Here is an 11,833-nt window from a genome sequence, read left to right on the forward strand (position 1 = left end):
TCCTCTTATTCCCCTAGTAATGTCAGGAGATCCAGCACCAAGCCTGCTAATAATAAACTCCCATCAGCCAATCTGCCTTCCAATAAAAGAACCCATAATGAACCCTAGTATTGAAGAGCAGCACCAAGCTTCCAGTTTTCCCCACTGGTTGTAGGTTAAAATGATGAAACATGCTAGAGAGACATCTGAGGTTTAATACATGAACTCTTTGAGCTGTCTTCAGGGAAGATGATACTCATGATGTTTTCATTGTCTAATTGTCAAGAGCAGTAATCTGAAAGCTGCTTTTTTTATGAGTTTTCTTCTTAACACATACATTCTTCTCTTGACTGCTGGAGGGACTTTTCGTCCTTGTTGTTTGAGGAAATGTGTAGATGAGGTACTTGAGACTGCATCGATTGCAGTGGATGAAGCTTTAGATTCCATCATTACGCCTGTGGTGGTGTATTGGTTCTCATCGCTACAAATTTCTGGGTTTCTGAAGGAAAATATCTTCCATCCAAAGAGGATGAATATATTGAACTACAGAAAGGACGAAACCTTAACACCAAAGCAACACTAATCTCTGCAAACTGAATTTCCAGCACCCCAAAGACATTCTGTCCATTACCATCCCAGTGTATTCTCCTCTGTCATACTAAACGGTCTTCCTGACAAAATGATGTCTTCACATCTCATGGAAGAAAAGTACATTGAGGATTATGTAATATCTAATTATTGGTTTAGAATGGCCATAAACCATTGATATCCATAACTTTGTGTAGCAACAGGTTATGCATTTGAGCTCCATACTGTGTGAAGAACCCACCAACATCTTCCTTTGATGTCTCTAAAGTTTTGTTTTGGAAAAGACAATGAGCAGTTCATCTCCCCAACTTTTGTGTCCTACCTCTGCTTTTACAGTCTTCTACCTTACTTTTCATTTGGTCATCTGTTTACCAAGCTAAAGAGTACTGGTCTATTTATTCCTCGTGGGGAAGCTATTTATAATCTTAATTGCCTTTCTCTGAACCTTCCCTGTTCCAAGTTGTATATTGTCTATGATAGGAGGGGGCAAAGCTCACACAATATTCATGATACAGGTGCATCATGAGTTACACAGTTGCAAAATGGCACTTTGTTCTCTATTCCTTTTCTAAATATTCCAAATCTTCACCTTGCTTTGACTTCTTTTGAGCTGATGCTTCTTAGAATATTAAATCCTGAGGTGATGTTCCCAAGTTGAGCAGCAACGGTCAGTCTAGAGCCCGTGATCATTTATGTAAAACTTGGATTCCCCTTTCAGCACATCCCCTGTGAGCATTAATTTTCTCTCATTGAATTTTCTCAGCCTCTTTTTTTCAGCCTACGAAGCTGAGGTAGTATGATTGCCTTAAGGAGAGATTGTTCTGATGGAACTGAGCATGGAGATCTCTCATATTAAAAAAACAGAAGCTGACTACTGCTGGCCTTCATTTTACTATTCAGATAGCCAGCCTAGCTCCCCTGACTTTTTCAAGAACTCCTTTCACAGAAGTCTACCCTGACAAGGGAGAGTTTTCTTGCCAGCTCCTGTAGCCATCAAACTCATTTCTTCTCATACTGAGGGAGGAAACTGTAACCTGCCTTGGACTTGATTAAGCTGAAACTCTTCACTTTCAAATTAAATTTCAAACACTGATTTTAGTGAGGCTAGCACCCTCACTTCAACAAGAGGATTTACTTGGGTCTCAAGCAGGAGGCTTGTTTCCACACTGAAATTACACATCAGGAGTATCTCCAAAGATTACTTGCAGAAATTTCACATTAAGCTTCCTGAAGATTCACCTGGCAGTAGTTAGGAACAGGAATTCACTTAGCACCCCCTGAACTCAGTCTCTCCGAGGGCTTGCTATCCCAAGGGTTACTCCCAAATACTGAGGAAGACCTGGCAGCAGCTGGAAGTTTACCCTGTTGTACCATTGGGAATCTGCCTAATCACTCTGGTTGAATACCAGTTTACATCACGTATCTTGCCTGTTTTTACACATCTTGCCTGTGTGTTGCTGAAAACCATGTGATCCTTTGAGAGGGACGGTTCTTCAAGCTCTCAGACTTTCCCTGCAGTGATGCCAAGATCCACTGAGTATTTGCAGAATGATGTCATTTAATTTGCCATCTCTCAAGACTGATGGTGAGAGAGTATTTCCTTCTTTGGTGATGGAGCGCTGTCCTGGGACTCGGAGGGTTCAGGACTGCTTGCCAGGAAAACTCAAAGCTGGGAATCTGTGCTAGTCCCAGTTACAGGAGTTAATGCATCCATTTGTTTGTTCTGGTTTTGTTGGTGGTGTTGGGAGCTTTAGATGCTAGTGGACAGTCTTAGCTGATCACACTGATGGGACAAGAATGTTATGGTGTATCATGAAGTCTTAACAGGAGGCTTTTAGGATGGAGTGTCCTGAGGGTAACTCGATCGCCGCCAAAATGTGCCTGAACATCAAAATTACTCACTGCTCTTGGAGTTTGATGGAGACCTAAACTTGTTTCTTCCAATGATCTTTCACAAAGTAAGGCAGGGTGTAAATCTGGTCATTATTGCTCCTTTTACCCTGGTTGCCTGTTGTGGAGGACAACTGGAGATCTTACCTCACTTTTCAGACCTGCTTGCAAGGAACATAAAGCATGCTGTTGTACTCCATCTCACAGCTTGGGTGTTGAATGGTTCTCAAGTTTAAAGCGAGTCCAGTCTTTATTTGTCTTTATTTGTCTTTTTGGATTAAGTACTGATTTTTCTAAGTGAACCTGATTTTTTGCTTAATGTTTATCTATTTATTTGCTTTTCAAGACCTCCACGCGCTTAACAGTCTGTTACTTTTTAAAATGGAAATATTATATTCGCTATTTGATGAAGTATGGATATAGTATAAATATCTGATACATCATCAAGTATAAGGTTGCAATAGGGGTCAGCATCTCTACTGGGGAAGTCATCTGCTTGCTGTAAGAGGCTCTCTGTTTTCTCTCATCCCACTCGAGGGAATTTTTAGGTATGAAAATCTTAGCTGAATTGCTGTTACTCTGGTGGTCATGATATGGATGAGGCAATCATCTGAGCTTGTAACTGCTTCACCTTTTGACAAACTTTTTTTTCTTCCAGGAGCATGAGAGAGATTCAGGTCTCATAACTGTTCCTTTTAACGTTGTTTTCTTCCAGGTAATTTATCGGATTTGCTTAAGAGCTTATGCTGGGCCAATAGCTGTGTGTTGTTTCTGCCAGGAGTCAAGAAATTAATGTCATTGTTTTCTTTTCCCTCTAGCACATTTCTGTGGTCAAGGAGTTGCTTCATAATTCACATAAAACTTCAGCTTTGTCCTTTGTTCTGTAGAAAATCAAACCTTTCAGGGCAATCTTCATACCTGGTGGTTGCCAAAACTAAATGATCTAATGATGTGACCCCGAGGAAGTTGTCTCCCTGGCTAGCTAGCAGTTTCATGACCTGCAGCAAGACTGTCAAGGTAGATCCACTACCTTTGCTGAGAGCATTCTCCACTGCAACTCAGGCAATAGCAGTGGAAAATGTCCTTCTCTTTCTGATTTGCAAAGTCATTGTCGGGGAGTTGCATTTGCACGTAGGCACTACACTGTTCCTCAGTTTCCATGTCTGATGCTTCTGTTGTTGCTCAGTGTAAGTCTGAGATAGATATACATTCAGTTACTGTGCGAACGTGTATGGTGTTGCCTGGAGTTATCACACAGTGTGGGGCATGTATGCAAGCACTCACAAGAGAAAAGAAAACTGGTCATTCACTGGAACTCCTTAAAACATGTTCTCCATATGCTGCTGTTTCTCCAACTACCTTACTTCTGAAAGATCATCAGATGTGAGGAAATGAAGGATATAATGTCTGTACTGCTAAATTACATTGGCACAAATAGATAATGTTGTGCTGTAAGAAAGGGTGGAAGCTGCAGTCGAGTGCATGCATGCTGCAAATACTGCAAAAAGATGTATGTTGACAAAGTGTATAGATTTCTTCAAGGTATGTTGACTGCACATACACTACTTGTGGGGTTCTTTTCTGAATTCAGGGGTTGCAAACTAATGTCATGCATAAAGTGATATTTGCCCTTCCTTTGCTTTCTCTGTAAGTAGAAATATAGCAGTGGTGAAGAGAGACATAGGTGATTATTTATATGCACAAAGAAAGGGAGCCTGGTTCCCTAGGGCTTTGCCTCAGAGTTGAATTATGTGGTAGTTCCTGGGAAAGAAATTAAAGCTTTTCCCAAATCTGAGTTACTCATGGTACTCATGACATGATAACAGCATGAGCTTGTTCTGCCTGATGTCGTGAAAAAGCCAAGGGTGCTATGTCCAATTCAAGACAGCCAGCAATTCAAAATGTACTCAGGGAGGCCAATTCAGATGGAGATTGGGGAGAAATAAGACTACAGAGAGAAACAAGTGAAAGACGGCAGGCAAACACAGAAAGCAGGTTACTATATATGTCTAACTAGGATGCCAATAAGTTAGCCTCCTTCAGAGTAGGCATGGACAACTCTGGACTTTAACTGTGCATCTGATCCCTGCCACCGCCTCAGAGTCTGACCAAGGGAAGAACGGTGCACCTACAGAAACCATTGCATGGCTGCCTGTGCATGTTCTGCTTTTTGGTATGGAACTTTACAACAAATATCTAATTGACTTAAATGTCTTTTTCTCTGCACTGATACAATGCTATTTGCTACCTCTTTGTACTGGCTGTAAGTTGTTACTAGGTCACAGCTGGCTTTAGAGAGTGCACTGCCATCCAGCAGTTCAGCCATGAGAAAGCCATTGCAGCCAACTTTCAACATCTTTGGAGCAGGATGGGAGAAATGCTGAAGAGGATGGTAACCCCTGGAGATGGGAAAGAGGAGAATTGGTGTGGAAACATGTTCAAATACGCAGAATAGTTATCAAGATTTTTACTCTAAAAAGTATTTCCAGTAATTTCTGATAAGCTAATGGGTCAAGTGGAGGCAAGATAAGACTATACTGAGAATAGATGGCATCCCTTCAAAATAATTCACTGTGCAAGTTAAAAGCATTCCCCTAGAAGTATTTGCCGCTTGTCTTGGAAGCTAGTATCCCAAAGAGACTGCAGAGATAAAGTTCAGAGAGAGGAAAATATCTTTATTTGGTATTTAATAAAGATATTATAAGTATCTTTGAGTAAGAAATTTCTGGGATAGTCAGTACATGGCCGAGAGGACAATGATTCCTTTTCATCCTCCGAAGGATTTATGGATGGGTAGGGATGGCATTTGTTTGTGAAAGAAAACATCTGTTTCTGTTTGCATGCCGTGACTTTTCCAGTTGCGAGTGGTTAGGTAAGTAGTGCAAGTAGTTGATTAAAGTTGAATCTTCCTCTTGAGTCTGTAATGTTTGGTTTGACAAATAATCAAGGAACATATTTTTCTCTGTTAGTCAGCTGCAAGAGTTGAGAGGGGTAACCTTTTACAAGGCCTAAACACCATCTGTCGGTTTTAAAAAAAATAAGGAGGAAATGGTAACGCTCTTTTCCATTAGTTCAGATGCGAACTGTTTCTGCACTTAAGTGCTCTACAGAAACTCTTTATCTGCTTTACAAATCTATTCCCAGATAACCTGAGTATTTTTTTCTAGCAATCTTGCTTTTCTGGTTTACTGTTTCTATCACACATCACACGCTGTATTAGCAAGCAACAATTGTGATAATCTATTTATATTTGAAGTGGCTTTTTTAAAAAAAAGAAGTATTGAAACCACATGTACATGCTGTGGAATCTAACAGCGTGAAAGCTTCAGCTGAAGTTGTAAAGGTTTGGGTTTTTTTCAGAGCCTTCATATTACTGTCCTATATAATGCAGGGTTTTATTTTCCATGGTTAAGTTTGCTTGATGTCAAACATTGACCTTTTTGCCCAAGTCAGGCAGACAAGTATCAACTTCTACCATGTTACTTGAGCTTCTCTCTCTGTTGTATTTTAGAGGTGCAAGGGAAAAGCTTTCCAATTCGCTAAAGGGTTATTAGATGAAGAATACATCTCTCTGTAAATGTTGGAGGTCTTCTATAACAAAGTAGTTTAAGGGTGGGTTGTCTTAAGTATAAACAGCTGTTGTATTTCTCTTTCATGCTGTGGTGCTGTCATGGGGCAGCTGCCACCCTGCAGCTATTTGCAGCTATTTCTTGTCATCAAGTCTTTTTTATTTTTTAACATTTAAGAGTTTCTCCGGCCACTGGAAGTGAAAAAATGACGTTATTTCCTTGCAGAGCAGTGTTGCACTGAAAGGCGTTACCTTTAGCAGGGATTGCTGTTCTAATCTTTCTGCTGGAGGACGCAATCCCCAGAGCTCTGTTTGCATCACTCTGGGGAGCTCCGCTGGAGCTGGTGTCCCAAAACGTCTACTCCTCTTTCTCCAAGTTCTTCCCTTCTGTGCATACTTACGGCTCTCCTACACCACTCTGTGGGAGAGAAAGTGAAAGGGCTCTTTGCTAATTACGAAACACTTGAAAAGGTCTTTCCTAGCTGCTCTTGGGAGGGAGGATGTAGAAACACTTGTGTCGGGAAAAAGAAGAGGCACAAATGGCAAATCATGAGAGCTGTGTGGGAATCCATGTTCTTCTGCTGACTGCCTATCCTCAGTTATGGTGATGGGCATTAGATGGGCAGGAGGGGTGGACTCACCACAAGGACAAAGCTTTTTGTCCGAAGTACCCTGTCCTAGAAACAAAGTGCTCAGGTGTTGAGAGCGGTTTTGTTGGGAAGAATCTATGCACATGGAGATCCAGCACTTAAACGAGTTATGTATAAAAATTTTTATGTACTAATATTGTCGCCTTGCAGTATTTTAAAGCACACTGCATGTCCTGGCCACCTTTTGAGGTGACCGAGCAGGCATTGCATCCTAAATCCGCCCATGCCACAGCCACCTCAGCTTCCTGGCTCCAGCAAGGCAGCTGACTTTCACACCGTTGAGCTCCCATATAAAAAGGCAAAACTGCTTTAACTGTTCGTAGCAGTGGTGTTTGGCTCAGCAAGTCTATCAAAGCAGTTAGGCGATGGAGGCAGGAAGGTAGCTGAGGTCTCTGCTTAGGTTGCACTGTGAAATCCCGTCTTTGTTGCCGATGAGGAAAATATGAGGTATGGCAGCCGGCTAGCATGTATTTATCATTCCCTCAGCCACGCTTAGGCTGCTTTTTTGAAATGTTTCCATTAATTCCATAAACAAGACAAATCTAATGTTACATTGGGGGAAGGGGCAGGGAGCTTTCAAAAACTATAGGTCCATGTATGGAGACACAGGGTGTTCAGTTTGCAAAACCTACTACCACCCGCAGCCTTAACTTCGCCATTTTAGGCCTCCTACTAGTTTGACTATACAAATATCTCAGCTTCTGTTGAGTTGCTCATTTGCAGCTGACATATTGCCACTTAAAAGTAGTGGCTCATTTCTGGCTGAGCTCCATGTTGGCCTTTATAACAGCTCTCTGTATTTGTTTATTGAGCGCAAATTATTTTACTATTGGGTGTAGCTCTTTATGAAGTCTGTCTCCTGGAAATATTGCCAGTGGAAGGAAGGATAACTATATGATATTTACTTTACCATGATGCTGCTGTAATTGTGCTGTTTGAGTCATACTAGTACATTTTGTGTCAGAGCAATACTTGAAGGTCAGTGGAGGAAAAGACTGATACTATATCACTTGGAAAAAAACAAATGTAGCAAAGCATAAAGAATCGTCTGCTTGGGTTTTTTCACTTGTAATGCACAATTGATGGCATAATAGAGTTGTGCATTTGACAGTTATGTTAGATCTAATTAAAAAAGCTTAAAAAAAGAAAATCCAGCAACATTATGCTTGCATGACCCGTAGAAAAGCGCTACAGCACCTTCTGGAATAACTTAGAGTAGACGGAGAAAGAGGCAGAATACCCTCATCTGACTCAACTTTTTGAAATGTCATGAAGGTGAGGTGTTTTTGGGATATGAGATGCTTGACAGAAGAAGAGACCCCAAGAGCAAGGCTCTTCAACGCCTCAGAGCTGAGGATCTATATTTAACAGCAGCAATGGTTGTACATTCTGTTCCTCATTGGTTTCCTGCTGTGCCTCTAGCGTGTCAGATTTCTTCCCTCACAAAAATGGAAGTTTAGATGGTCTCCCTTTCATTTCTCCTCCCAGGCAATTTGTCATGCATTTATGCTCTCGGCGCTAAAACAAGTTTATTAACATATGTAGAAACCGTTTAAGCTTTTCAAACAAAACCTGTGACGTAAGGATCCAATTATGTGATTGTATAGTTAATGATCCTTTTAAATGTAAAACCTTCCCATAAAAATGTGGTGGCAGCTTCGAGTATCTTCAAACTGTCATCCTGAAGTGCCACAGAAAGTAGCGTTATTCTGATGTAATGTAAATCCAGATTGTTCAGAGGATATGATTACATCTAGAAGAAATTTTGAGGAAATAAAGGCAGAATCCAAGACACAGTCCTCCTTCTCCCAAACTTAGAAGAAAGACTTCTGCTTTGTCCTTCTAGTGCTACTCAAAATCCGCACCTTCCTTCTGTAAAATGGATGCAAGAAGCTGAAATGAAGCACCAGCTCCTGACTCCTGTAACTTGTAGCGAATGTGCTTGGAGTCCAACGGGCTGAAGATGGATCAAACCTTCTGTGCTATGTTGCACAGGCTGCTTTGTGCACAATCTGGGATCTCTGCATGCCTGACATGCTGAGGGAACAACAGTTCTTGCAGGGCTGTGGGATCTCTGGAAATCCTATAAACATCCAAAGCCACTGAGACAAAATTTCTGTGGTGGAAGGGGGGGTCCAGGGAAATGTGTGTGTATGTATACATTTGAGAAGAAGCCATATGGGAACAGCCAGGAAATTTCATGTTTACATTCTCAACACGGGCCTATTTTTTAAGTAAAATGTATGTCATTTATTTGCCAGAAAAGCAGAAATCCTAATACTTGCAGTCTAAATAGTAGAATGTCAAAAGGGATAAGATCCATAAAAAATTACAGAAAAAGAAATCATTGAATCCTTTGTGAGGAAGGTGCTGAACATCCCTAAGTAGGAGAATTCTGTCTTTATTGTAACTGACTGCAAAGGGCAAAGAGAGTGCTGCTTGTCATCACAGCGGGGGCTGTATACTCCGCTGAAGAGTCTTCATCACCATGGTATTTTCAGCATCTCTCAATTTTAATCATCAAGCTTTGCTTTACAGATGGAGAAAGCTTTTTATTTCCTTTCCCCTTTTTTAACAGGTGGTAAAAGGATTTGCTGAAGATGCAACTGCAAAAATAAAAATTCAGCCTCTGAATTCCTGTCCCATATCCTAATTAAAAGAAATTAATGTCATCCTTTCTTCTGTGTTGTGAAATATATAGACAAGTAGAGCGTATATTAGCTTAGCAGCAGGTTGTTTTGCTAAATGAAGAAGCACATATATTAATTTCTGCTGTCAGCATGGATGGTGATTCTGTTAGGAGATGCTGGAAAGAAAATGGCAAATAGAACCAGGATGTTTATCTTTGCGATCCAGAATAAGCAAACTATCATCTGCACAAAGAGTCTTTCAGAAAGCAACATCTTCTGTTACTGTTTCTAGTAATCTAAAAGTCATTTAGATCAATCAGCTGCATTATGAAAGGGGGCATGTACATGCGCAAGCCCTTGTCTCTCTCCATGACTTTTCTGTCAGCACTGTTGCTCCTGTGTGTACAGGCTACTGCTTTCTCTTTCTGGCCTTGGTTTTTACATCTGTTTCATTTTCCTGCTTGTTGCTAAGTCTCCCTCTGAAGAAAGTTCTTTTCACTGATGGCATTTGATGTTTTGGGTTGGGGTGACTCCTTCCTCCAAAAAGAATGAGCTCTTTTCTTCCCCTTAGTGATCCTGTTTTGCTGTTTCAGTACAAAACAAGACATCGCTGATGACTGCTGCGGTTCTTAGCGGAGGTGGCAGAAAGTGGCTCGCTCCTCCTCCTTCAGAAGAGAAGCCCAGGGAAGGGGGTGCTCTGATATTCGGATCTGTAGTCTCAGTGAGTCACTCACAGCACCCAGGTCTTAAAATGCTTACTTTGATTTGCTGCTACGCACTTTTGACAGCGAAACATAAATATTTAGTCACTGTTGCAAAGCCAGGCACTGACACTAGACAAAAAAAAAAAAAACAAAAGCAAGTGCCTACAAATAGGCCGTGTCTTGTTTCTTCTGGCAGTAACGTCTTACAGCCTGAAGGAGAAACAACTGAATTCTGAATCTTTGCATGTTGATTTCTAAAGAAAAAGAAGCCATAATATGGATTCTTATTCCAAGTATGAAATATCTGATTTACAAATAATTGTCCAAAAGCAAGGCCTGTCACAGATTTTGTAACAGGGATTTCTTTTCCTGAAGATGTTGGTCTCCTGTCCTCAAGCCCAGGCACAGGAGGCAACTCTGCACTAACTTGCTTGATGCTTCCAAAATCCTAATCTGTCCAGAAAGAAGATTGTATTGATGCTAGTCCCATTATTAGTCTTCAGAAGGAAAAGGATAACCTTTTGACCCACTAAGTAACCTGTTGTGCACCTGCACAGGACAGCACCTCTCCTGTCTCCAGCCTCTTGGCTGCAGCAGAAAGTTGCCAATGCTAAGGATAATTGTTCCTAAAAGGGTGATTTTCTTCCAGCTAACAGACGACAGGGTAGGACAACTTGTTGCAGCAGAACAAAAGTGACTACATGCAATGAGAAGTTGGGGGTATTTGTCTCTGGAACCCTACTCTGCTTCCGATAGAAAGGGAGAAAGCAGAAAGAAAGGAAGAAGTTGCCTCTAGAGCTCAGTAATTGAGATGAAACTGCCTGCAACTCTGGGACAAACTCAGGCGGTCACTGCATCTCTAAAGCATTTGTGCTTAAAGCTTGCAGACTGCGGGATGATGTTGTGCCATGTCATGTCTGGGTTTCCAAACTGCCGCTGAAGACCAAGAGCTCTCCTATCGTTTGCGAGCAGGGAAACAAGCATGTTGAGCTGTGGTGAAGTCAAATGCAGACCTCATTTTCTACATCTCACAGAACCACAAGGGAATGTCACGGGTAGGAGAGGCCATCTGATAACACCCACCACAGAAGCGTGGGGGTGGACAAAGGAAATTTCCTCGTCAGCTTGTGAATGTGATAAAGAGTGCAAATAGGCAGGCATGCAAACACTAGCTACTTAGTAAAACACAGCTATGCTTAGTTTGTTGTCAGCCCAGTGGTCACTGCCTCTAGCACACCAAACTTGTCATCTTCCATTTTAGGTTTGTCTTTCTCTTCTCCCCATGACCCTGCATAAACCTCTTAGTTGTTTCTAATAAAAAAAGGCATGGGGGGCGGGGGGTGGAATTTATCCTGTATTTTTCGTAACTTAGTCCAGTTCCGAAGCTCAGCTGAGGCTTTCCTGCCAAGGAAGGGGTGCAGAAGATCCTGGTCTGTCCTCTTCTCCCTTTTGGAGCCCTTTTTTGCCTATAGCCTGATCCTGTTGGAGCAAAGATGACATTGCTTTCCAAAACTCCTCCAAGTTCCTAGATCCCTGCCACACAGAGTGTCCAGGTGTCCCAGCATTTTCACCATGCTCTAAAAATGCTCACAGGTCTATGGAAGAAATGCAGAGCTCAGTCAAATATTCATGCCCCAGCATGGCAGGGAAGTGAGGTAATCCATGCTTTTCCTGCTTGGATAAAGCCTAAAGAGTTATTAAAGACTTATCCAGGTGAACCACCTATTCTTGGTTGAGAAATATGCTATATGGGCTAAAGAGTGTGGAAACTCCAAGAAAAGAGGATGAGTAGGCAGTGCTAAACATCCAGAACTGTTTCTGGCT

The sequence above is a fragment of the Platalea leucorodia genome, assembly GCF_965183815.1.
Source record: "Platalea leucorodia genome assembly, chromosome: 1".
Classification (NCBI taxonomy): Eukaryota; Metazoa; Chordata; class Aves; order Pelecaniformes; family Threskiornithidae; genus Platalea; species Platalea leucorodia.